Source organism: Apodemus sylvaticus, chromosome 1, assembly GCF_947179515.1.
Source record: "Apodemus sylvaticus chromosome 1, mApoSyl1.1, whole genome shotgun sequence".
NCBI lineage: Eukaryota > Metazoa > Chordata > Mammalia > Rodentia > Muridae > Apodemus > Apodemus sylvaticus.
In genome coordinates, this window is record NC_067472.1 from 134,619,143 (window position 1) to 134,633,796 (window position 14,654).

The following is a 14,654-nucleotide window of genomic DNA, read 5'->3' on the forward strand; positions in this document are numbered from 1 at the left end:
GGTACAGGGGGTAGGAGAGCACGGCTGGAAATGGGCCCAATGCTCTATGGTATCTCACACTGAATCTGGAATAAAAAAGAAAGATATATTCTGTACAAATGCACACACCCTCTCTACTCCAGTATGTTTAGCTAATGAGCCATATCTGCACCCTTTTCTGACACCGTGGTACATAGAGGCGTTGACACAATGCCCACCTGCCTTGTAATGGGCATTTCACATTTTCTCATCTCTACCTAGACCTCTCTATTAGATATCAAAGCTGTTGGCTCCGTTTTACCAGTTTAATTTAATCTTGAGTAATTAGTCCTTCGAGGGAGCCACAGGCTGTGATCCATCAGCCGGGGCGGCCTGTTCATTGTAAGCAGAATTTAATCTTGGAGCTACATCATATGAAAAATAAAACCGCCTAAAACCACATGTATTCAAATTGTGATAATAATGCAAACAGGCAGACGTTTCCAGCATGGCTTATAAAGTGGTTTAGAAGAAAGGGATTTCCAGAAAGCTGTCAGACAACAATGAAGAAAATGAACATTTATTTGAATATATGTGACTATGAATATACATGCGGATGTATATACATATACTGTCTGAGGTTCTTTTCCTGTTGGCGTGATGGAATACACTGCCAAAAGCAACTTGGGGAAGGGACAGCTCATTTTAGTTCAAAGCTCAATGTGCAGTCCATCACAGTAGGGCAGTCAAAGTAGCAGGAGCTTGAAGCAGCTCCTCACAGTAGGTCCACAGTCAGAGGAGAGCAATGAACACACGTATGCTACTATTCAGTTTGCATTTTTCACTATGTAGAGTTCAGTATTCCATGCCCAGGAAATGGTCCTGCCCATAGGTAAGATGGACCTTCCCACATCAATTAACATAAGCAAGATAGCCTCTTACAGGCAGGCCCAGAGAGCTGTATCCCTGTTGATTCAAGACTTTGTCAAGTTTACTATCAACATTAACCAACACCATCAGACACACATACAGGTATATATTAAACCTGACAGATTTAGGAATAAGACCTAAACATAATTCCTAGTCTTCACCACTGTGTGAGCTACAGTAAGGTATTTCGCTCCCATGAGACTCAACATATCATCATTAAAATAGGCCCAATAATACCTTCTTCAGACTTAGAATGGATACAAAGATGGCCTCTAAAAGGTATGCCCACTTAGATGGGGGTATCCAAATATTTCTGTATTTTGAAGAAAGGGATTTTAAATACAGCTAAGAGTCCTGATGTCATCCAGGGCATTACAGGTGGTCCTAAACTCAATGACAATGTTTGGTCAGGAGAAATGTCAGGGAATATTTGAGAAACAGAGAGGAGAAGGCTGTGCCTTATGATTTGAATCTGAAGTGTCTGCCCACCGAAGGTGTGTGTTTTCAAAGTTTAGTCCCCGGCTTAAGAAGAATCTAGGAAAGGATCTTTGAAAGTTATAGCTGCCCCAATGTCCAGCCTCAACCCAACTCTCACTGCTTCCTGGCCTACTGCTGTTGCATGACTGTCCCTGGGAAGATAGAAAAATTCCTGTTCCCTCCTGTTCAGACATCCACAAGCTGAGGCAGGAGGAGGAGGTGGGGCCAAGGCCTCGGGTGAGGCCATGGGGCTTGGGTAGGCTGCTCTTGTTACAAGACAGTAACAGTCATGTCACATCCAGAGAACAGAGCTATGCTGCAGCCCACCAGGAAGAAACTCCCATCACACGCCTATCATGCCTTCCCCACCATGAAAGACTGAACCCCCTTGAAACTGTGAGCCAAAATAAACCTTCCTTCCCGTAAGTTGTTTCTGTCTGGTATTGTGATTACAGTGACTTGAAAAGTCACTAATAGACTGTGAGATCAATATGGTAGCTAGTGCTATATCCTTGTTATGTATAACTAATATCAAGCACACACTGTTAGGCATGCACCTGTTTCTTTCTTCCTTCCTTCCTTCCTTCCTTTCTTTCTTTCTTTCTTTCTTTCTTTCTTTCTTTCTTTCTTTTTAGTCCATTTACAAGAACTATAACTTACTGTAAGGAGTGGACATGATGCTGCCCAAGTCAGAAAGTAACTTATGAATTGCCTCCAAATTGTATTAGCTACATTAAGGACTATTTGTCACCAAGTCTGCTCAGAGGAGTTCCTGTCCCATGTGATCTTCATTCTGGAACCCAGAATGAAAGCAGCTATACCCCATTGATACCATCCTCTTTCATGATGCCAGCACAGAGAGGTGAGGATCCAGCATCAACCCTTAGGTGTGCAGATCAACTGCTTTCTGTTGCATGAATGTTTGATCCTCTGACACAGGAAGCTGCAATACTCTGTGAAGCTGAATTAGGAGAGAACCAGACATCAAGAGCATGAAGAACGACTATTCACTGACCTCTAGACCCAGGCACTTTAACAATGATGGAGAATCCTACTATGAACTGAAGATGAATGAAGTGACCCAGGCCCAGAAGATTTCTATGTAGTGATCATCCGCCAAATGCCGGCCTGACCCTCCAGCCTCCACGGTGAAGCAGCGGTGGGTAGCAAGAAAGTGCCACATATCAGCATTATTTTGTTCTTCTGGACAAGCTCTTCCTGCCACACCAAGATTCATGGGAATTCAGGCCCCAAGAGCCTATTAACCTTAGCAGCTCTGCAGGGTCTGGTCAAAAGCACCAGATCAATGAGATTAAACAAACGATTTCTCAAAAATCTCTAGCAAAAAGCTGACTGCTGGTGTCCAGCATGTGACACTGGGATCTATCTTTGTGAGTGGCTGGCAGATGCCAAAGAAAGATGTCATTTCTCTAACAAGCCCCAGAACAGGGATGTATTTTTTTTAAACCTACTATAGAAGCCACCACTGAGCCAACACTGGTCTTCCAGGAAAACAAATGCACAGCCAGGGTACTCATTATCAACTATCACTGGCTTGAAGATAGAGCGGCAGCTCATTGTCATTCCCTGACGCCCTTTCTTCTTCCTCTCGCTGCCTCTCCACTCTTTGATGGAGTCCCCGCTCCTGCATGCGAGACAGCCACTACCATTTCATCTTCCGTCTCTATAGCAGGGAACAGGGAATGTGGGTCACTGATCTTAGACATGGCCTAGTTTCTCCGCTCTAAATAGAAACCTTTCTTCAGGTTGAGATTTTTCTGTAGGTTTATGTCTAATAAAAGTATAACCTGCTTAGCCAGGCCAAACAAGCTAAGCTCTGAAGGCTCTCCACCCTGCCACCAAGCTGGGAAGCTTGGGAGAGTAGCTCCTGGGCCTGCAGCCTTAGGAATGATTGAAAACAAACATGGCTCCTGGGGGGCACAGTGATGGGGACGGTGAGGCAGCCTCCATTCAGCCCCTGAAAGCAGGGAGGGAATGAGATAAGATCCCAGGTGCCCTGCCCTGCTGAGCCAGTACCAGCATCAGTTATTTGGTTTAGCATCCTCAGCTTTAGCTCCAGGTACCCGCCTCCCTCCTTCCCACTCCTTCACCCTTCATCTCTTTCAGTTTTACTTTTGATTGACACCTTGAGCAGCTCCTAACGTGCGGAAGTCGGTATGGTGTTTTGATTTGTGTGTACACCGCGTGATGATCTAAGAGGGTAATCAGCACAGTTGTCACCTTAAACATTTGTCATTTCTGTGTGGTGACTATTCAACATCTTATGCCCTAGCTTTTTGAAAATACGCATTTATGCGTCTCATCGTTACTAACTATTGTCATCCTATTGGGCAAAAAAAACAAAAAACAAAAAACCAGAACTCACCCCTTCTATCAAACTGAGACCTTGTACAATAACAATTTCATTCCTCTCTCCCTCCTCCCTCTCTTTTCCCCTTCCTCTCCTCCCTTCCTCTCCCCACCCCCACCTCCCTTTCTTCTCTCCCCTTTTGTGTTAGGTTCTCTTACTAACTGCTGTTGTGTTGGGATGAAAAATACTTGACAAAAGCAAAGTAAGTAAGGAAAGATTTATTTCAGCTCACAGTTCGAGGACGCAGCTCCTCTCGGCCTGGAAGGCGCACGTGCTGGTGGGAGTCTTAAGCAGGTGGCTGTGTAGCATCATTGTTGGGAAGCAGTGAAAGACGAAGGCTTTCTTTCTCAGATCTCTCTTCACAGGTCAGGACCCCAGCCCAGGCAACAGCACCGCCTGGGTTCAGAGTGGGTCTTTCACTCAGTGAGGACAACCTTGGCGATCCCTACAGACATGCCCAGAGGCTTGTGTGGCTCTAGATGCTGTCAAGCTGACAATCAGTTCTGACCTCTGTTCTTCCCCCCTCTCTCTTCCTTTCTTCTTCCCTTCATCCATTCTCCCTTCCATTCTTCATACAAATAATCCAAGCCCATAGTAGGAAACTGGAAAACACTGATGAGTTCATTCAAAATAAATTTACACACACTAGTAAAAGAAATCTCTTCCATCACTTCTATTTTTTCTATATATTTTTGTGGTATGTGTATGCTGACACTTTAAATGATATCAGAATCCTACTTTTCTATGGCCTGATTTTCTCCATTAATCTTGTAAAATAATTCTTGCTGCTCAATTTATTCACGTGTTTACACGCACATGTGTGACATTGGGATATTTTTCTAAAATTACTTACAGAATTTAATAAAAATAAAATTCATGGGTTGTCATTTCAAACAATTATTTCATTTAGAATTTACACCACCACTCCAAAAACAAGTCCCATCAGGGAGCTAGTAGGGAGTGATAGCAGGGACCTTAGTCAAGTGGAATTCCAAGCATGATATCCCTCTCACTGTATCTACGAGGTTAGCTTTCTCAGCAGAAGGCATTGGATAGCCATGGCAGGGGGAAGTGGGCCTACTGTTCTTATTGGCACTGACCTTCTCAAACTACGAAAATCTGTGATCTTGCAGCCTTGGCCTACCAACGGCTGCTCCACAGCCCTTTCCACACGGTAAGGAAATCCTTGCCCTGGAGGCCTCTGCCCCATTAGCACCTACACTTCCACTGCTCTCTCAGCCACTGATTGATGTTCTCCATGCGGATTCCAGTGAGTGGCCAGTGGCTTCTCCGGCAACTCCAGTTCAATCTGGACCAAGCCAGCAAATATCACCTCTGTACAGCCACAAAATACCACTTCAAAAGCAAGGTCCTTTCCAGTGCTTTCCAGTTTGACTCTCCTCAGCCTTGGGAGCCAGGCTGGGCTCGCTCTCACCCTGGTTAACTGTTCATCACAATCATTCTCTCTGTCAGTTCCTGCTTAAGCCAGTGATTCTGTGATTTGCCCATCTCCTGAAGGAGCCCACACTGCTACAGTTGAGCGCCTGACCAGATCTCCAAGTCTGCAATCACTTATGCCAGGTCACTTGGAACCATTCATCCCAACACCCAAATGATAACTGCAGACTCTACCTGTCTCAAGAGTCCCTTGCCTCCTGCCCATAGTGCTACCAGGATACCCTGCAGGACACACAGTCCCAGCCACTATTGATGATCACAAGTCACACCAAAAAAAAAACACATCCACATATGGCCACACAGTTTTCTCACCACTTCTCTGAAGGGCATCTGTGGATGCTACAAGCTCTGCCTGTACCTCACACACCCAGCCACAGACCCAGCCACTGGATCACACTGCACTTGCTTCCTGCTTGGGCCTCTTTCCTGCACTCACTCCCAAAGTACTATGCCAACTGAGCCATCCCCCTGCATCATGACCTTCATACCATGCTCAAACAGATTCTTGGCACTTCACTTCACTGAGAGAAGCACAGAATCTTCCTTGGTTCTTTTAAATTCATTAGATGGGGTTAATTCAAAATTAAGTTGACAGTTGGGGCTGGAGAGATGGCTCAGCGGGTAAGAGCACTGACTGCCCTTCTGAAGGTCATGAGTTCAAATCCCAGCAACCACATGGTGTCTCACAACCATCCTTAAAGATATCTGATGCCCTCTTTGAGAGAGAAACCTTATGAATTTTTTAGTCCAAAGTGTTGCTGAGACTCCTCAGAGGAGTCATGACCTCACTGTATGAAAGCAAACTCTGTGACCCCAGCTCTTCAGTAGGGAACAGCAGGCATTTCAGGAGAAATTTTATGAAGCATCTTTGACCTCAACCTTGGAGATCAAAGTGGTGCATGTCCCCTACAACATTTAGGGATGGACAGTGATCTCGTGTTTCTGCGAGTTACAGATGATAGCAAGTCACATGAGGAAGGCATCCACATATGGCCTCACAGTTTGCACACTGCTTATCCTAAGGGCATCTGTGAATGCTGAAGCTCTGCCTATACCCTACATACTAAGCCACACACTCAGTCTTGGGCTGGACTCACCCGGGACATGCACCACTTTGATATTTGACTCACTTACACATAAGCACACAGAATAAGCTAACAGCTGAGGTCTGCCCACATGCTGTCCCCAACAACTACCAGACAGGGGGAAAAAAAAAACAACTTTAGCAGATGCCACATTTCATTCCATAGACACATCAACGCTTAGTCACTGGTTGTCCTAGAAGTGTTCTGCAATGTTTGGGGTAATTGGGGCTTGGAGATGTGCTCCACATACAAAGCTTCCCAGTGGGCAATGTAAGGAGGCTGGTCCAAGGCACCCTACAACCCGGGAGACCTCAGATCTCCAAGGTTGAGGTCAAAGATGCTTCATAAAATTTCTCCTCAAATGCCTGCTGCTCCCTACTGAAGAGTTAGAGCAGCTTCTCAACTCTACTACCGCACCAGACCCAGGTCTGCTCCAGAGACAACTCACAGGAAGAGATGAAAGACCCCTGTGCTCACTCTTCAGGAGGGTATAGCAACATGTCCAAATGCTCTACAGTGAGCTGCGGGAGAAAGACACAGAAACGGCTGCTCTGAGCTCTGCAGCCCAGTCAGCACCCCACAGTAAGTTCTAATAAGAACCCTCTGTTCCTGCCAGCAGAGGAGCCACTACATCCTCCTGCCCCAAGCTGACCCCTGACCATAAGAAGGACTTAGGGACTAAGGCTGATCTGTCTCCTGTTTGAAGATCATTTGTAGAAATCCAAACAGCTCCACTTGGAATCTCCAGAGCCATCAGAAGCCGTTGCCCTCAAAACCAGGTGGAGAAGAGAAGCTGCAGAGATGCTTAACCCTCTAGTCTCCTCTTTCTCGGACTAAGCCTCGCAGTTTCCACCATGGCCTGCTGCCTCCTTTGGGAGGATAGAGTGACTCACCGGGCTTTTCTCTTCAGGGATTTCGGAGCAGACATTTGAGCCGATCGATTTAACATCTCCGGCCTTGTCTCCTATTAAGAGAGACGACTTCTTTAAGCTGTTTAAAGTTTGGAGTCATCGATTTTTTTCCAGCTAAAGAGAGAGTGGCCACATGGTGGCAGTGGCCCCCTTTTCCCCTAGTTTTGGCCCCAGCTTCCACCCACGTTGTTGTGCTTTCTGTAGATCCTTGCAGCTCCCTGGACACTCATTGTCACTCTGAGTATGCCTCTGTTTCTCCTCCTGGTTCAAGATGTGGGGCATGCCTGTGAGCAGCTACTGAAGCACATCTCTTTCCTGACCTTCCTGCTCAGTTGTAGTACATGTGGTCCTCTTCTGTGGGAATCTAACTGTGCACCATGAGGAAGGGGTAACGACTGCTTCCTGCATATGGATGATGTGGGCACCCCTAAAATACTCAGCTATTTTTCTGTTGTTTCCCCTACTCTGGTGCTGGCTTATTTTAATTATTGTGTTATTTATAACTAAAACCCAGACTCCAACAGCCTCAAACAAGAAAGGGGACATCTGAAACCCCTGACACGTGGTGATGCAGTGTGTTTTGGTGGTTTCTCTGGAAACAGCAGTATCACTTGCACTGATCTTGCTATCCCAGGCAAGCCCTTTGTCATCTCAATCTCTACCTGGTAATTCCTGCCCTTTCTTGCCCTTCTACCCTGAGGTGGGGTGGCTTCTCACTGCAGACTGTCTCCTCACAGCCTTCCTATCTGCAGGCCTACATCCCATGCATCCAGTTTGCCTTTGTATCGAGCAGTAAGAATGCATCTCATTCTGCTATATTCTCTAATATATAGAAATATAAACTCAGGTACAAACTGCAAAGAATAGGACTCTTATAGAAACAATAATAATCAAAATGGTATTAATTCCCTCTTGAATGTCATATGGGTTAAGTCACTGGGCACAGAGGTCTCCAAGCTTAACAGGCCACACCACCACATCACACACACCACATCATAAGCATGACTCCATTCTCCCACTGCCTTTCTCTACTGAAACTTGAATAAAATTCCCACTTATAAAATATCAACATGAAGAGAAAAATCTTAATGGTGGTGGGAGAGATGGCTCAGTGGATATAGGTGCTTGTTTCCAAGCCTAGTGAGCTGAGTTCAATCCTCAAATCCCACATAGCGGAAAGAGAGAACTCATTCCCAGAGTTCCTGACTACAAAAATCATACTGTAGCACTTGTGGGTACACACACACACACACACACACATACACACAAATACATGTAATTTAATTTTTTTTCCAAAAAATACCAACATTAACAAGGGTCCTTTGCATCCAAAACAAAAACAAAAACAACAACAACAACAACAACAAAAACATTGTACATACGAGATCTTAATCTTATAGCCAAACTCATCTGTAGGGTCATCCCTGAAACGGGACAATTTCTGTATATGTAATGCTTTTTATTAAAACAAAAGCACAGTGTAAGGGTGGTTCTGATGCTAAGATCATGTTCCCCAATTGGTTCTTGACCTGTCAGTAAAGAAAGCCATGGGCCAATTGTTGGGTGGGAGGTACAGGCAGGACTTCCGGGTCCCTGGAGAATGCTTTGGAGAGAGAGGAAGTAAACAGCCTTGTGAGGTCTCGGGGCGGATGGGCTGTGGCTACTCCTATATGTGAGTGGTCAAAAATGTTTAACATGCATTAGATTGAACTGATGAACTAAAGTTAGGGCAGGTGGGAGGTGCAGAGCTAAGAGTAATGATAAGGGCGTGCTTTCTAGGCAGGAGATAGTAGAACCCAGCAATTGTGCCAAGAAGGCAGGTTGAAAATGGATGTGCGAGTGCGTGTGTGTGTGTGCGAGTGCGTGTGTGTGTGTGTGTGTGTGTGTGTGTGTGTGTGTGTGTGTGTGTGTGTTGTCTGTGGATCCAAGGGAAGCTGGGGGGGGGGGGGGCAGCACAACCCAATCCAGCACTTAGGCCAGGTAGGGAAAAGCTACAAAAGCTACATGTAACAGAACAGGCAGGGGGAGGGGGAGGGGAAAGGGAGTTTCTGAAGGGGAGACCTAGAAAGGGGGAAACATATGAAATCTAAATAAAGAAAATATCCAATAAAAAATAAAATAAAAGGCATTTGCCATAAAATCAGTATTTAGCTATTCACCATCAGTTCCAAATAAGGACAAGCTAACTTTTTAGTGATCCATTAAAAAAAAAAAAAGTACTGAGAAGAAACACTAGTATGTTGGGTTGGTTTTTTTTTTCCACATAGACATAGATTAAAAAAAAAAAAAGATCCCAGGCGAAATCTCGCAGGCCCAGAATTACTGCTGTGTGTGCAGACTCTACCACAGATCCCCTAATTAATCCCAGTGACAACCCTTCCAGGCAGCTGCCATCATTTCCATCTCACAGGGGAGAAAATAAGCTCCAAGAACTTAAGTGACATACCTAAAATTTCACATCTAGAACAAGGCCGCATGCCTCCCCACTCACCTCATTCCTCCTCTTCTTCCTGTGAGCTCTTGAATTACAGGACTCATTCATTTGCCCCATAAATATTTGATGATGAGCCTCTCCTATGTTCTGCATGCCATATTAAGCACTGGGGTAGAGTAGTGAGGAAAACAGACAAAACATCTGCCCCGTGGAGCCTACATGCTAGTGGAGGAATAAAAAGCTAAGCATTAAGTAAAGCATGGCATTGTAGTAGTGAGAAGTGTCTCACAGCAGGGAAGAGAACCGGAGAGCAAAGTTGCGGGGGATGGGAGGAGGGGGCTAAATTGTAAACTGGACTCTGAGGGGTGGCTTCTTCTAATCTGCAGGATATTGAGAAATAAGCCATGCAGAAATGTCTAGGAGAAGAGTATTCACGAGCAAAGGGCATAGCCCAAGCCAGGGGGAAAAAACGAGAAGTCAGTGTGGGTAAAGGACAGAAAACAGGGATGTAAGAAGAGATGAATCTGGAGATAGCTGTGAATCAGAGACTGTACCTCGTAGGTCATTGGAAGGATCCCAGCTTTTATTGTGAGACCCAAAGTCATTAGATGGTTCCAAGGAGGATCAGACTGACTGCCATGTGGGGAAGAGATTTAGAGACCCAAGGATGGAGACCAGGTGTAAGGTTGCATGCAGCACTAAACCCACATGATAACAGACAGTAATGAGACCAAGGAATAGTTAGTGGAAAGAAGCAAATGTCTAGATGTAGTCGGAATTTGAAACATGATCCAGCACGCTGTAACCCCAATGCCTTTCTAGCCAGTCAGTGCACAAGGACCCAGTTCCATCTATCCTGGGAGCAACAGAAACATTGAATGCCACAACGTCTAGAACAGCAGTGTGCAATGGAAATTCAATAACAGACACACACACCTGCCCTCTCCAAGATGGAAGCTGCCGTCTACACACGTGACTACCAAGCACTTGCCGCATGGTGGGTAAGACTGAGGAGCTGAATTTTTAGGTTTTATTTAATTTTAATTAATTTAAATTTTACAAAGCCATATTGGACAGCTCGGCTTTGAAGAGCCGACCTGATAAATTGCATCCAGGAGCTCTGGCCCCTCGCTGGGATTTCCTTGAGAAAAACAATTGCCTGGGCTTTCATCATGTGCGTTCAAATCTCAAACCCGCTGCTCCAAGTCAGAGTGCCTTTGAGAAATGGCTATGATGTGAAGACAGTGCTAATTTTATCTCTGAGATGAGCCATTAATAAATAACAAAGTGTTTATAAATATGCAAAGCACACAATTAGTCAAGTCGGCAAAGCCTCTGTGATGGGAGCACTAAAGCATATCCTAGAGAGAAGGGTGGGGGAATCAAATTTAGTTTAGTTTCTCTTTAAACCCTACAAGCAATGAATACTGAATAATTTACTTCTGAGGGTTGTAACACAAAAGCAAGTCATTTATTGGATCCTCCGAACACAAGCGGCACATTCTAACCTAATTCATATATGTGCAAGCCTATTAGAGAAAGTAAATGAGTTACCAATGAGAGCCCTGGCAGATGGCAGCTGTTCTGGAAGTACTTCATGGACCCTGAGTTACTCTAATCATCATTTTATTTAAGCCCAGAAGGCCATAAGAAGGAAGCTACTGACTCTGCTGAAATATGTCTCCCTTAAACACATAAACTGGAACCTGCAATAGGTACCTTAGTCATCCCATTTCCTGCAGCATCAGGCCCAAGCCCACAGGTGAAACGGAAGAGCCCGTTACTTTCCAGTCTCTGGGGCTGGAATAGCGAATCCTTCCAAAGATACTTTGGAAAGACCCCTCATTAGCAAATAAGGTGCTCTCCAGCCCAACTCCCAGGGAGGGACCACTTCTCCTACAATCTTTGTTAGCATATTCCCTACATTCCCTCTCCTAACCAATGACATCCTGTCAGAACAGTCACTCGAACCAGAAATATGGCCACCGTTTTGTACTCTGTGCCCTCCCCAATGCCATTTCAGTTATTTGGGTATACGAAAAGAGTCTCGCACCTAACCTGCCTAACTCCACCCCTTGCTTCTCTCTTCAATCCGTTCTTCGCCCAGCAGTCTATACCGACCAGTGTGAAGCAGGCTGCCTGGCATAGACAGACCCAAAGAGACAGTTTGTACAGTGAGCGAATAAATCCTCTGAGTCAGAGCCAAGTGGCAGGGGAGAATGAAAGGAGACTGTGCAGTGTTGTGTAGTTGGGGCCAGAAAGATCGGAAGTTCAAGGTCACCTACTGGATACATACCAAATTCAAGATTAGCCTCACAATAAAGAACAGTAGACACACACACACACACACAGAGAGAGAGAGAGAGAGAGAGAGAGAGAGAGAGAGAGAGAGACAGAGAGACAGAGAGACAGAGAGACAGAGAGACAGAGACAGAAAGTTCAGTTTTGAGTCAGAAAGTGAAAGGTTTCCATAGGAGAATATCTTAGCACAAGCCTATCAGGAACACACCAGTGGCTAACCAAGTCAGTTACTTAACTCCTTATAGGGGGGTGTGAGACTTCTTTTTAATGGTATGTATGTGGTTCCTATGGTATGTGCATGCTCCCATGCACAGGTGTGCACATGTCTGTGGAGATCAGAGATCAGTATCAGCTGTTGCCTCTTGGGTGCCACCCACCTTACTTTTGTCAGTTTGGATTGGTTTGGTTGGTCTGGTCTGGTCTGGTCTGGTTTTGGTTTTTGAGGCAGGGTCTCTCACTAGGAGCTGGGGCTCACTAATCAGGCTAAGCTGGCTGGCCAGGGAGCACAAGGATTTGCCTGTCTCCATCCCTCACCCCCTCAATTACAAGCGTGTGCCACCATACATGGTTTTTTTCCAGCGCATGTGCCTCATGCATGTGCCGCAGCACTTTACAGACTAGCCCACCCCCCTGACCACAGAAGGCCATAATCACGGGGAGCTGTGGCAGAATCCCTCAACAGGAAGGAGCTAGAAACTTAAGATGTGGCCTTAGCTTAGGTGATTATAAAGAAATTCAAAGAACTGGGTTGTGCACTTAGATGCCTCCAGGAAGCAGGGGTTAATTAATAAATCTTCTCCAGAAGTAAAAAGAATAAAGACCAAAACTAACTGGTAATGAAGTTAATAGGAACTTGGTGGGAGAGACAGAAAGCTCTCTGGCATTTCTATGACTTGAACAATGTTTATATTTTTGTCTATGTTCAGACATGACTTATAAGCTACACAGAAGGAGACCAAAAGTCCCGAGGACCAGGCCAGAGCACAGGATTACTACGGCCGGCTGGCAGCGTATGCCTGCTCCTGGTTCTCTGAGCTGCTTTTTTCCTCTTGTATCATTAATGAGATAGAAGAGTGAGCTGGTTCTGCAGGTGTAGCAGAAGCCTAGTGATGAGTCAGAATGGCTCACAAGTCCTGACATTGGAAGTGATGAGAATTCGAGGCTCAGTGCATAGTTTAAAGTCTGCAACCACACTGAAGCCTTACAGCTCCTTTGAGGGTATGCTGGGCCTTCCCTGGGACAGCCTCTCTCAGTGTCCGCTGGTCCTTACCACATCAGGCCTAACCACTTGTCATATTACGTTCACTTCTTCAAAGTATTATGTGCACCAGATGGCCTTTCCATTCCTCCTGCTCCCAGTCTGAGTTAGCTGGCTCTCCTTTGCACGTCCACAGTATCCCTTTGCTTCTCCTAATCATCTTTCTACTACTATAACAAATACTCAAGATAATCAACTCATGGAAAGAGTTTGCATGGGCTCACAGTTGTAAAAGCTTCAGTCTGTGACTGGTTAGCTTTGGGCTGTAGTATTTTATCATGGCAGAACGTGTAAGACCACTCATCTCATGCCTGGAAGTTAAAGAGAGAAGAAGAGAAAGCAGCTGGGGTCCCATGTCCTCTTTGAAGGTCCTCCCCAATGATGCTGGACTTACCACAAAGCTTCTTTAAACATTCCACCATCTCCACATAGAGCCAAGTCAGTGACTGGGCCTTTGGGGGACACTCCAAACCCTAACCCTAATAGCTTCACTCCTGTTTAGTTGCCTGCACCCTGTACACCTCCCTGGGCAAGGAGTGCTGTCCTGCTTACTCCATGCACTGGATACCATCACATAGCAGATGTTCAATGAATGCATGCTAAAGAAATCAGTGCTTTACTGGTATTTAGACCTTTTTTTCAGATGTTTCCAGGGAGCCTACTAGCAAGCCTTAATGTCACTCCACAACTAAGCTGCCCATTTTTCTGAGCATACCCAACAAATAATACAATATTCCTGGCATGGCCGTATAGGTTCTGATTTCTTGAAAATGCAATCTATGCACCAGTGAGGCAACAGAAGCTGCCATGCGTACTATCAGAAGAACAGCAAGTGTCTTGGTTCTGAGTGTCTTCTGTTTAGCTTGATAGCAGGATTGGGGGGTTTATTTCCAAGGTCTCTACCCTTTATGATTTCACAGGCTAAAATTAGAGTCTTTGCCTTGTCGTTTATTCATTCACCAATTAATTTTCATGTGTCACTGCCAGGCATTATTCTAGAATGTTCTAGAGAAATGGAGGTGATGACAGAGACAAAACTGAGATGGTGGAGCTTATAAAAATAAAATACATAGACTATTCAAGAATGGTACTTGCTGGTAAAAAAAAAAAAAAGAGTAGGGAAATATAAAATGTTATAGGACCAGAGTGTCTAAGAATAGCTTTGATGAGAAGGTAGTTTACAGGAAAGGCCTGAAGGAAGCAGCAGTGACAATTCCGAAGACATCTGGAAGAAGTGCTGAGGGAAGATGGCACAGCTAGTGCAAAGGCCCGGGGGCAGAAGAGCAGCAGGTATCTTCCATGCATTCCAAAGAAGCCTGTCTGACTTGGGGCAAGGGAAGGAAGAGAAAGAAGAGGCAGGGCTTTGAGGAGGCCAAAAAAAGCACAGCTTTCTCTCCAAGGGGAAGAGCATTTGAAAAGCTTGAGTGATCCCTGAATATTTAAAAGATAAAAGTCTGATGTCTTCTAAGAT

General features: G+C 45.2%; 1 long non-coding RNA gene across 1 annotated transcript; it reads right to left on the minus strand.

Moving 5' to 3' along the window:
- Positions 1–1,995: 1,995 nt before the first annotated feature.
- Positions 1,996–7,421, minus strand: LOC127681777 (uncharacterized). The gene is made up of 3 exons (XR_007977169.1): positions 7,173–7,421; positions 3,969–4,132; positions 1,996–2,326 (listed from the first exon to the last, which is right to left on the minus strand). It is a non-coding gene; the product is annotated as an uncharacterized LOC127681777 (long non-coding RNA).
- Positions 7,422–14,654: the final 7,233 nt, after the last annotated feature.